At 38.0% G+C, this 12,925-nt stretch overlaps 1 protein-coding gene across 1 annotated transcript in view; it reads right to left on the bottom strand.

Moving 5' to 3' along the window:
• ALG14 (ALG14 UDP-N-acetylglucosaminyltransferase subunit) overlaps nt 1–12,925 on the bottom strand; it is a 90,015-nt gene that overhangs the window by 23,098 nt on the left and 53,992 nt on the right. The gene's annotated exons all lie outside the window — the stretch shown is intronic.

Below are 12,925 nucleotides of genomic sequence, written 5' to 3'. Positions count from 1 at the left end.
TAGATCACTTCCAAAAAAATATTTTCCATGGTTAAATTTGTTCACGACAAAATTGGCTACAACTGCCAAAGAGAACATCCGCTTATGTGACTAAAACAAATCTAGAATTTGACAATAGCAGCAGTTCTTTCTTTCCTTCATTCAAAACAGCTGGTAAGCATCTTCTTTATTATGCTTACTTGGGGGTGCTGGACAGATACATAGCCAATGATAGTGGTTATTAACATTTCAAGCTTTATCTTAAATGTGTTATGAGCCTTACATTATTCCCATTTTACAGATAAGAATACTGGGGCTTCAAGAGATCAAGGATTTTGCCCAGGATCACGGAACGGCTAAATTATGTAGCATTCAAACTCTAGCCATTGTCTCCAAAGCCGGAGCAATTAACCTCTACTCAAGGAACTCAGTCTGGCAGAGACCATGGGCATGTGGACAAATACAGTTTAATGCAAGAAACGCCACAACAGAGATATGAACAGAGACACAGACTGAGTAACTCTGTCTCTGGTCTGGGAGCTGAGGAGGAGGGATTTAAGCCAAGTCTTGATGCACGAGGTATTGTTTTCTAAAAAGGTAACACTGTTCTAGGCACAGGAAGCTATAAGACCAAAGCATGGAGGGCGTGGGCTATGTGTGGAGTGCCCAGAGTTCCCCGTGCATTTGAAGGGGGGAGAGTACAGGGTGGGAAACAAGGCTATTACAATAGCCTGGGTGAAGACATAAAGGGAGGCTGGAGTAGGGGAAATTGAGGCCAGTTAAGAAAGGCAGAGGCAAAATGATCTGGTGACTGGCTGGATGTGTGCAGTGAGGGACGGGAGTCCATAGTTGCTCGCCTTTTCGATTGTTGTAAAGACTGACAATGACGGAGGTAAGACAGGCTGGCAGTGGGGGAAGAGAAGGGGAAGATGACACCTTAGTTCAGTTTTAGAAAAGCTGAGTTAGACACACTTGAAGGATATCTGGGCATCTTCTCTACTGCATTCTCAACTTTAACAAACACTGAGTGCCTTTTGTAGCAGGTACTAAAGAGGTTATAAGAGAACAAAAATGGTCTTGCCTTCCTGGAGTTTATGCTCTGTGTAGTCAGTTCTTAATGGTGACAATATATTGGAGAACTAATAGGATCATTTCTGGCTGTGACAGTGACAGGGGTGGCGGATGCTATTTGTGCTTAGTGGACAAGTGCCATGGAAACAGACATTCTGTAATATTTGGGATTGTTTAATACAGCAAAGCACTATCCTGTGTCCCACTGGATGTCCATATAGGTGATATTCCATTTATAATTATTGGAGCTTAGAATCTAATTCTCTTTCACATAGAAAGACGGATAACATTCTTTTGCATGCTTCATATACATATTGAATGTTCCCAAATAGAACTACCATGGGAATTGAGCAAAGACTATACTTTGTTTTGTTTGGACCTTTACCAAGAGCTAGCTGTTCACTATTTAGGAAAATTACATCACGAATTGGGGAGTTGAAAAGTTCTGGAGATGGCGAGTTGTGATGGTTATACAACAACATGAATGTGCTTAATGCCACAGAACTGTCTACTTAAAAATGGTTAATATGGTCAATTTTATGTTATATATGTATATTTGCATATACATATATATTTAAAGATTTTATTTATTTGAGAGGCAGAGAGAACACAAGCAGGGGAGGGGCAGAGGGAGAGGGAGAAGCAGACTCCTCGTTGAGTGGGGAGGCCGATGGGATGTGGGGCTCAATCCCAGGACCTTGAAATCACGACCTGAGCCAAAGTCAGACGTTTAACCGACTGAGCCACCCAGGCGCCCCTGTTATATGTATATTTTAAACTAAAAAAGTTATAAATTAAAAAAAAAAGAAAAAAAAAGGATAATTTCATGACAGGTAGCAAAGGCACTCACAATTTTCGAGTTGCCCATACAGTGCACCTGCGTCAGTATGCATTATGGCTGTCCTAATCATGGTGACTCTGCATTCTAATCTATCTACCTCACAGTGTCTTCTAGTGTGGTCATGCCTGGAGATACTGTAAAACAGGTAATGTGATTACTAATTACTTTTTTTAAATTTCCCTTTGTATTACAACTAGGGCATTATATTGCATTTTTGGAATTCTGTGATGCAGAGAAGGGTTTTATTAACCATGAGTTTCAGTTCAGGATAGGAAAGGCCATGTTATAAAATATTTGTTATATAAAGGATACATTATGTTGAAAGGGCTGAGAATCACTGGTGAGAGATAAGACATATATAAATGGAACGAAAATACAAGGCAAATCACGGCAGCATCTCAGAGAGGTAATACGTACAAAGGGAGAGCAAGGGAAAGAGATGTTATTGGCCATGGGGGATCTGGAAAGACCCACGGAGAAAGTGTAATGTGAGCAGATACCGACTGACGTCCTCTGTTAGAACAGCTCCAGAGATGTGGGGCTTGGGATCTGCCTCCAATGGTGTCCATTCCTTTTGGCATGGCCCTTGATCTTTTATCAAGTTCTTTTTGATGTATCTTCTCCACAGTGGCCCTTGTTCTGGGAGGCTCCAGTAGGTAGAGAATGATAAATTCCTAGCCTATGTAGTATCTTTTCCAGAATCTAAAAACTGTGGTCTCTGTTATACTCTCTGGTTAATCTCTTCAGGCTAAAATCTCCCTACCTCCTCCAACTGTTTCCCATACAACTTGGTTTCATATTCCCTTACCATTTGGGTCATTTTCCTCTGAACATGTTCCAATTTGTCAGTGGCCTTTTACAAGTGTGGTGCTAGAACTAAATGTGATTTCCAGAACTGAAACAATAACGATATCTCCTAATATCCCCAAAAGGGGAAGTGTTATCACTCCACACAGTGTGATCAGGATGGAGAAGGGAGCAGGAGAGGATCTGTCTTAATCATCACTGTATTGCCAATATTGAATTTTTTTTGTTTGTTTAAGCAAGTTAAATCTGAATTTTTAATACTTGCATCTACAGTTCTGATCTCAGTGCCTTTTCCCCCTAGTTTGTTTTCATTCTGAGGATTAAATGAAAATGTGAGTCTAGTTAATAGACACTAACAATTATTCTCGTTTGCTGATAGTGTGTGCTTATTGCCATTCTAGTCATTTCTTTCTTTCTTTTTTTTAAAGATTTTATTTATTTATTTGACAGACAGAGATCACAAGTAGGCGGAGAGACAGGCAGAGAGAGAGAGGAGAAAGCAGGCTCCCCGCTGAGCAGAGAGCCTGATGCGGGGCTCTATCCCAGGACCCTGGGATCATGACCTGAGCCAAAGGCATAGGCTTTAACCCACTGAGCCACCCAGGCGCCCCTCTACAGTCATTTCTTATCTGAAGATATTTTTCTCTTAACACACTGGGCCCTGCCCATGTCCCAGGTCAATCTAACCAAGACTGGCGGGTACGCCAGCCACTCTTTCCAGGGGCTTGGGCCGTAAAGTGAAGTTAGAATTTCTGCCTTAAGCATGGATCTGATGTGTGTGTATGGAAAGCTCCTGCATTCCTGTGTATCCAATAAACCTCAGTTTGAGCCCCACTGTATGGATACCTCCATCTAAGTTCCAGATTTTCATAGTATTTTGGTCCAAGACTGAAACCCTGCAATAACTTGACTGGCTCTTGCTAACGCGCTGTGTCCTGGGGCTGAAACAGTGCCAGTTCATCTCCCCATTCTAGATGCTAGAGACCCTTGAACCACAGTGACACCATCCACTGGTCTGAAACCTTGGAGGCCACAGTAGAACTCTATAAGGCATCACTAGGGCTCAAATACTAGCTTGCTATACACCATTAATACAATGGCCTCAAGTGACTGACCAAGAAATAGGGGACAGATTAGCTTCAGAAGTCTAAGCAGTTTATGTCACTTCTACTGGCTACTTAAGTTCCAACATGCTTTGGCAGCTGGCCAGACCACTTGAAGGTAAACTACGAGAGCAGGGACATCTGTTACTTGGTGTATCCCAAGCCCTTAAAACAGTGCTTAGCATGTACCAGATGCTCAATAAATATTCATTTAGTGAGTTAATGAATTGACCCAATATGGCAGACATCTATCTTTGTTTTGCCCAGCATTCCGAACTTCTTTTGAGAATTACATCTTCCCTCTTCCATGTTGTTCTGTCGGGGCTCCCAATCATGACACCCAACAAGCTAGCAAACTGTATGACAAATCTGAAGTGCATTAATCTGCATGTCCCTAGTCCCTGCATTTAACCACGTATCTGCACTCTTCACTTCTGGAGAATCTGAGGCATACTGTCAAGAGACTGAGAACCAGAGGTAGTACATTTTGCAGGTAGATCATTCAGAAGCTAAACTTCATATGAATGTTTATCACAAAACCCAAGCCAACAAGTAAACTGAACTTCTAGTCAGAATAAACTTATGTTTCTAGTATTATTGATTTTCATCTAGTTAATCACCAATATCAGAATATATCTTACTCACATTCAAATAAATAAGAGGTAAGACTTTTTCAAATTTGTAATTATAGATGAAATATAATTATTACAATGTCAGCTTTACTATAATAATGCTATTTAAGGTTTCTCAGAAAAAATCTAATCTGTGAAATATGAAAAAAATATATACTAGATTATAATAATCCAACAAATTGGGGGGGGCAGAAAACTTAAAGTTATTTAAGGCTTTTTAAAAATTGTGGTAAAACATATATAACATAAAATTTACCCTTTTAACCAGTTTTAAGTGTACAATTCAGTGGCGTTAAGTAGATTTACAACGTTGGGCAACTATCACTACTAACCATTTCCAGATTTTTTTATCATACCCAAAAAAAGCCAAATAAAAAACCAAACCCTCTGTACTCCTTAAACAGTAACTCCCCTTTTCCCCTCCTCCCAGCCCCAGCTAAGTGCAATTCTACTTTCTGTCTCTATGAATTACATAACTGAATTATATGGGGATTATAAGTATTATACAATATTATATTATATTATATTAATCAAAATATTACACAATATTTTCCCTTTTTGTCTGGCTTATGCCATTTAATGTTTTCAAGGTTTATAGATATTATAGCATATATTAGAATTTCATTCCCCTTTATGGCTGAATAATAGTCTATTACATGTATCCACTACATTTTGTTATCCATTCACGTGTTGACAGACACTTGGGTTGTTTTCACCTTTTGGCTACTGAGTTATGAACACTGGTGTACAAGTATCTGCTTGAGGCCCTGCTTTCAATTATTTTGGGTATACCTGGGAGTGAAATTGGGTAGATCATATAGTAATTCTACATTTAACATTTTGAGGAACCTATATAAGGCTTTCAAAATGACTTATAAAGTAAAAATGTATTAACTTAGGAACTATTATAGGCAGTAAGTTATTCCTCACCTGATCCTTTACATATCATTACTGGAGACAGAGAGACTGCTGTACTAACTAGGACAGACAATACATCATTTCCTTGTAGGAAAGGAGGGAACAGGAATTTCCAAATAACTACAGATCCCCACGAAAGTAAGACATCACAATAATTGCAGCTGTTTGTAAACATCAGGATCTTCACAAACATGAAAGAGTCTTTAGAAAACCTAAAACTTCCATTTCCTAAATAGGGTAAGAATGAATCCCAGAATGTGATCATACAACTGCAGCCTCTTTTGTGTGCAAAATAATTGATCAGTACCTTTCTAAAGTGTAAAGGTTATGAAAGACAAGGAAAGACTGAAGAAATGTCACAAAGTAGAAGATTAAGGAGCTCTGATAACTAACTGCAATGTAGTATCCTGGGTTGGATCTGGAACAGAAAAAGGACAATGGTGAAAAAAACTGGTAAGATCCAAATAAAGACTGTAACTTAGTTAATAGTACTGTACCAGTGTTAATATCTTGGTTGTGATAACTGTACTATGGTTATGTAAGGTGCTAACACTAGTGGAAGCTAGATGAATGATATATAGGAATTCTCTACTATTTTTGCAACTTTTGTGTAATCTTTAAATGATTTCAGAATAAAAAGCTATGAATTATAGTCTCTGGACTTTAATGGGCATCTGAAAGTATTAAGCCAGATAATCAGAAGTAGTAATAATAAACTTGCAGTTACAAGTCTTAACTTTGAATGACCTTCAACATTCATGAAGAGGAAAAAAGACAGTAATTTTGTAGTTAGTGCCTCTAATAAGCAATTTTCTCTTGCACCTTCACTGCCATTCTGGTCTTACATTTCTTCCTAGATCAATCCTCCCAATGCTTTTAACTCAATCTTCTGGAATGGACTTTACATAGGAAAACTTTCCCAACATTCATATCCTCTTAGATAACCATCCCCTTCAACTGTTGCCAAATCAATGTTTTAACCCAGACTGTTCTTTGAGCTTTGACAGTACAGCCACTGGCTTGCTGGATGTCCCCACTTCCAAAGGCAGCTGAAATTAAGCATGTATCTAAAGTGAAACCTTCATTTCACTCATTTTCCCAAATCAGAAACACAGGACTCGGTCTAGACTTGTGCTTAACCATCCCCATTCCCGCTCCTAAGGAGTATCTTGGTCTATACTGTAGTACATATCTTCCATCCACTGAAGTATCCAGCCATCTTTATCACTGATACACAGTGAAGTTGTACCCAAAAAAGCCAAAAGAGATTGTGGAAAGTAATACTGGGAAATTCAGAGCATTTTCAATGTTGAAAATGCATTTTTGGGGCGCCTGGGTGGCTCAGTGGCTTAAAGCCTCTGCCTTCAGCTCAGGTCATGATCCCAGGGTCCTGGGATCGAGCCCCGCATCGGGCTCTCTGCTCAGCAGGGAGCCTGCTTCCCTTCCTCTCTCTCTGCCTGCCTCTCTGCCTACTTGTGATCTCCGTCTGTCAAATAAATAAATAAAATCTTAAAAAAAAAAAAAAGAAAAAGAAAATGCATTTTTTCCCCTTAAATTTTCACTTTGACAGCACATACACCACAACTGCAATAATACAGAGAAGATTAGTATGGTCCCTGTGCCAGGATGACATGGAAATTCATGAAGTATACCATTATTTTTAAGAAATTATGCCAATTTTCTGCAATCTCTTTTAGAGGACAGAAGTAAAAGGAATTCTTCCTAACTCATTCTATGATACCAGAATTACCCTAATGCTAAAACCAAACACATTACAAGAAAAGAAAACTATAGACCACTATCTCTCATGAAGATAGATGCAAAAGTCCACAATAAAATATTAGTAAATCAAATCTAGCAATGTTCAAAAATGGTAATACACCATAATCAAGTGGGATTTATCCCATGCATGCAAGGCTGTCTAACATTTGACAACCAAATGGTATAATGTATCATATTAACAGGCTAAAGAAGAAATATCACATGATCATATTGATGGAGAAAAAGCATTTGAAAAAATCCAATACCCATTCATAATAAAAGCACTTAGTAAAGAAGGGATAAGAACTTCCTCAATGTGATAAAAAATATCTACAGAGGGCTCCTGAGTGGCTTAGTCAGTTAAGCGTCTACCTTTGGCTCAGGTCATGATCCTGGGGTCTTGGGATCTAGCCCTACATTGGTCTCCCTGCTCAGTGAGAAGCCTGCTTCTCCCTCTCCCTCTGCTCCACTCCCCGACCCCAACCACCTGCATGTACTCTCTGTCAAATAAATAAAATAAATAAATAAAATCTTAAAAAATATATATCTACAGGAAACCTGTAGCTACCATACTTAATGGTGAGAAACTAGAAGTCTTCCCACTAAAATCAGGAACAAGGCAGGGATGCCCCTTTCATTGCTCTATTTCAACACTGTCATAGAAGTCTGAGCCAATGTAATAAGATAAGGAAATAAAAGGTGTATGGATTAAGAGGGAAGAAATAAAAAAACTATCTTTGCAGATGGCATGATGATCTATGTAAATATCTGAAAGAACTGACCAAAAAATTCCTAGAATACGTGATCAGAGCAAGGTTACAAAATACAAGGTTAATATACAAACGTCAATCATTTTCCTATTGAACAAATGACATTTGAAATTAAAAACACACTATATCAGTGCCCTAAACAATGAAATACTTAGGTGCAAATCTAACAAAATATGTACAGACCTGTCTATATGAAGAAAATTACAAAACTCTGATGAACAAAATCAAAGGAGAATAAATGAATGGAGAAATATTCCATGTTCATGGAGAAGACAATTTGATATTGTCAAGAGGTCTGTTCTTCCCAATTTGATCTACAGATTCAAAGCATCCCAGTCAAAATCCTAGAAAATTATTTTATGGATATCAACAAATTAATTTGGAAGTTTAAATAGGCAAAAGATAGAGAAGAGCCATCACAATCTTGAAGAAGAACAAAATTGGAGGACTAACACTACCCATCTTCAAGAGTTACTATAAAACTACAGTAATCAAGACAGTGTGGTATTGGTAAAAGACAGAACAGAGAGCCAGAAATATTGCCACATAAATAGGGTCAATTGATATTTGACAAAGAGCAAAGGCAACATAATGGAGCAAAGCTAGTCTTTTCAACAACTGGATATCCACATGTAAAAAAAATGAATCTTGATACAGATCTTACCCCCTTTGTAAAAACTAATTCAAAATGTATTATAGACCTAAATGTAAAAGGCAAAACTATGAAATTCCCAGAAGATAACACAGGAGAAAATCTAGGTGATCTTGGGTTTGTTGGTGACTTTTTAGAGATAACAACAAAGGTATGATCCATGAAAGAAATAACTGATAAGCTGGCATTCAATAAAATAAAAAAATTTCTGTTCTTCAAAAGACATTGTCAAGAGAATGAAAAGAGAAGCCAGAAACTGGGAAAAATAGTTAGAAAAAACATATCTGGTAAAGGACTGGTAGCCAAAATATATAGAAAACTTCTAAAACTCATCAATAAGAAAACGAACAAACCAATTAAGAAATGGGCCAGGGGTGCCTGGGTGGTGTAGTTGGTTAAGCGTCCAACTCTTGGTTTCAGCTCAGGTCATGACCTTAGGGTCCTGGGATTAAGCCCTGCACCAGGCTCCACGCTCAGTGGAGTCTGCTTGAGATTCTCTCTCCTTCTGCCTCTGCCCCACCTGCTAGTGCTGTCCCCCACCATCTCACCCAAATAAATAAACAATTTTTTTTTAAAATGAAGAAATGGACCAAAGATCTTAACGGACACTTCATCAAAGAATACAGATAGATGGCAAGTAAGCATATGAAAAGACGTTCCACATCCTATGTCAGTAGGGAAATGCAAATAAAACAACCCATAAGAATGGGTACATACTGATTAAGTACAAATAAGCAGAGCACAGAAGATGTTTAAGGCAGTGAAACTATCCTGTATGACATTAAAATGCTAGACACGTCATTATACATTTGTCAAAACCTACAGAATGTACAACACCAACAGTGAAAGATAATATAAACTATGGATTGTGGGTGATAATGATTTATTAGTGTAGGTCCATCAGTTGTCACAAATGTACCATTCTGGTGGGGGACACTGATAATGAGAGAGGCTATGCCTGTGTGGGGGCATGGAGGAAATGGGAAATTTCTGTGCCTCCTGCTGAATTTTGCTATAAACCTAAAACTGCTCTAAAAAATGAAATCTATTTAAAAAAAAATGTGAGAGAAAGAAACACAAGCTAGTATACTGGTATTTCTATTAGCTACCTATTAGCTAAGATAGCCATTAGCCACTCATTTGTATATTATGGATTTAGAAAATACCACAAGGATGAGTTAATTCTTTTTGTTATTCTAAGTTCTACAAAGAAAAGGAAGTTCTTGCTTACTGGAAGGGAAAAAAAATATCAGAATGTCATCCCATATTTAGTGAAAAGTTGTACAAATTTGGAAGATAGAATTCAAATTCCAAAAGGGCCTAGCAGAAATAAAAACAAGCAAAGTTCTTCATTATATAAACAAAGAAATTGAATAAAGTTAGAGGAACTGTTTTGACCATATATTTAGATTACTGTGTGCTGATTTGGCCGCACTATGATCAGAAAACCAACTCAGAAAAGAATGAGGGTTGGTGCGGGCATCTAAGACGTACAGATCCCAATTACTTCTATATAGAACAGGATTAAGATTCTCTATCATTCCTTAACACTGACATTCAAAAACTAAATTTGATTACTATTTCAGTCTTCACTTTTAATGAATCAAAGTAAAATAATGTAAAACATTATTTTTAAGTAAAAATAATGAAAACATTTAACCCAACTTAATTTAATTACTGTTTATCATATGAACTTTCATGTAAACATGATTTGGATCTTTTGGTGAATGTCATGGTAACCCCAAATCTCTAGTTTAGGGAAATAATACCATCAAACTCAATCAGAAGTGGAGTCGGAACTAAACTTTTATGAACTATTTTATAATCATTTTCTCTTATTAGAGTAAGCTACCATGTTACTGTAAGAGAGCTTGGTAAGATTTTGCTGCTCATTAAATAATTAGTTCTCTATATTTATTACTAAGACATACAAATGCCAGATTTGGTGGTCCCCGAGGGTGTGTTAGCAGACTTAGGAAAAGTTCTAAGGGACCTCTAGTCAGGCAATATTCTGTAAGTTAGTTACCTACTCTATCATCATACACTGGGTTCCCTTCTTGAGAACCTCTATGCTCCAGGCCAAGTGGGCCTCTTTCAAGCAGCCCTGCGTTGGTGGAATTTCCTAGTACATCACTTTAGAATCAAGAATCAAAGACTCTTGGGGCACCTGGGTGGCTCAGTCAGTTAAGCATCTGTCTTCAGCACAGGTTACGGTCACAGGCTCCTGGGACTGAGCCCTGCATCTGGCTCCTTGCTCAGCGGGAAGCCTGCTTCCCTCTCTCCCGCTCCCCCTGCTTGTGCTCGCTCGCTCTCCCCATCAAATAAATAAATAAAATCCTAAAAAAAAAAAAATCAAAGACTCTTAAAGCTGGAAAGAAACTTAAAGATCAAAAATGGTATCACAGGGAAAAGTATGATCTGGTAAGATAATGTTCAACCCCTTCTTGTGTCTGCACTGTTGATTATACAACAAAACAAAATTAAGCAAACAACCCTGAAGAATCTTTCCCTTTCACTGTAAGTATTAGGGTTGCTATATGTATAAATATAGAATTGTCTCATTTTTCCAGTGTAAAATAAATAGCAGGCCATATTTGAACTTAACCCAAACTCATTATTTACTCACAATTTATCCTAACCCTTCATTTCTTCTGATGAAAGTAATTTTCCTGTGCTTTATAATAAAAACACAGCAACCAGAACCTGAATGTTTACAGTGTTTTGCCAACACTTATTTGCCAATAAGGCAAACAATCCCCCAAATCTGAACTGGCTATGCAGACAAAAGAAATCAAATAATGACTTCAGAGTTCCAAAACCAATTTATTGCTCTAATGAGGGCTAGACTCCAACTTGGATATTTAACTTTTCTCAGGTCCCTAGTGAGATAAATGTTTTACCATATATTTTTAGCCTGGAGTTATTTTTATTTTAATAGCATTGCTTTTAAATAGCTTTTCCTTAAAAAAGAAAAAAAAAACCCAAAACAAAACAAAAAAGAAAACAAAACAAAAATACCCTCCAGCCCTTCTAACTTTATGATTCTCTAATTGAATTATGTGATTTGATTATGAAGCAGTGGTTCATTTACTTCACCCAACTTTTATTATTTTGTGTTTAGAATCATTCTCAGAAATCCAAATTAGCTGATTATTGAGTAAGTTCTAATTACTCCCCAGAGACTGGGGGAGCCTGGACTTTTTGGATTGTTCACTGCTGGCTGGGAAACAGGCTTCCTCTTGTAGTGCCCGATCTGCTATTGATTTAAAAACTGACCTAAAGGGCTATTTGTTCTGGGTTCTTTGAAGTACATTCGCTGCTCCTGCCTTCTGGAATCATTCTGACAGACATCCTGAACCTCATGCCGTATTCTTTACTATGTAGTCTGTGCGGCTGGGAATGATGGGATAATGGCTCATTAACCTGCTCTCACCTCCAAAAAGAGGGCCTGGGATTTAAAATACCTCCAAATAATCATTCTGGTGTTTCTGGCTTGAACCTTGAACCTTGAGGCAAGTCAACTCAGTTCCCAGTCCACACGATCCCTCCCTCCTAGCCTTGGACTTGGGGCCACGTCTGTCTCCTAGATTCTTTTTTTTTTTTTTTTTTAAGATTTTTTATTTATTTGAGAGAGAGAGCGAGAGAGCAAGCGATCGGGAATGGGGCAAAGAGAGAGGGAGAAGGGGGAAGCAGTACTGAGTACAGAGCCCAAAGTGGGGCTCAATCCCATAACCGATGAGATCATGACCTGAGCCGAATCCAAGAGTTGCACGCTTAACCAACTTAGCCACCCAGTTGCCCCCTGTCTTCTAGATTCTATACTCCTCTGAACATAAATGCCATCCATGTTTCATAGTCATCTCCACCATCCACAGTGCCCAGCTCATAGCAGTTGTTCAATGAAACACAGTAACAAATTTGTGAATAATTTGTTTACAAATAATTATAACCATTTGTAAATAATAACAACTTTATAAAATAGTAACAAACTCAGAAATAAAAAACTTCAAAGGATAGTCATTCAGATTATAATCAGTAAAACCCTGCTCTGATATCTAGGTCTTGTGATTTAAGGAAATGGTAACAGAAAGCAATTTGACATTGATGGTTCCAGATCCTCTTAAAAAATTAAAAAAAAAATGATTCAATGAATAACATTTTCCTTAAGAATCATGTGGGCATTTTGGCAGAATGGCAGTGAAGGAAGACCTGAATTCCTAAGGGTTGGTTATGTTTCCTAATCCTTTTCAATCTGAAGGGAGCTGAGCACAGTTTTAAACTTGCCGTGGCGCTCTTAGAGGAGGGGAGATCCAAGTTCCAGTGCTCTCTGATACGTAAGAGAACATGGCACACCTGACTAGTAGGGAGGGAGTCCCGGTAATAAAGATGAG

This window comes from Martes martes (genome assembly GCF_963455335.1).
Source record: "Martes martes genome assembly, chromosome: 4".
NCBI classification, from domain to species: domain Eukaryota; kingdom Metazoa; phylum Chordata; class Mammalia; order Carnivora; family Mustelidae; genus Martes; species Martes martes.
The sequence above is the reverse complement of the archived record's forward strand: the minus strand, read 5'-3'. Positions and strand labels throughout refer to the sequence as shown.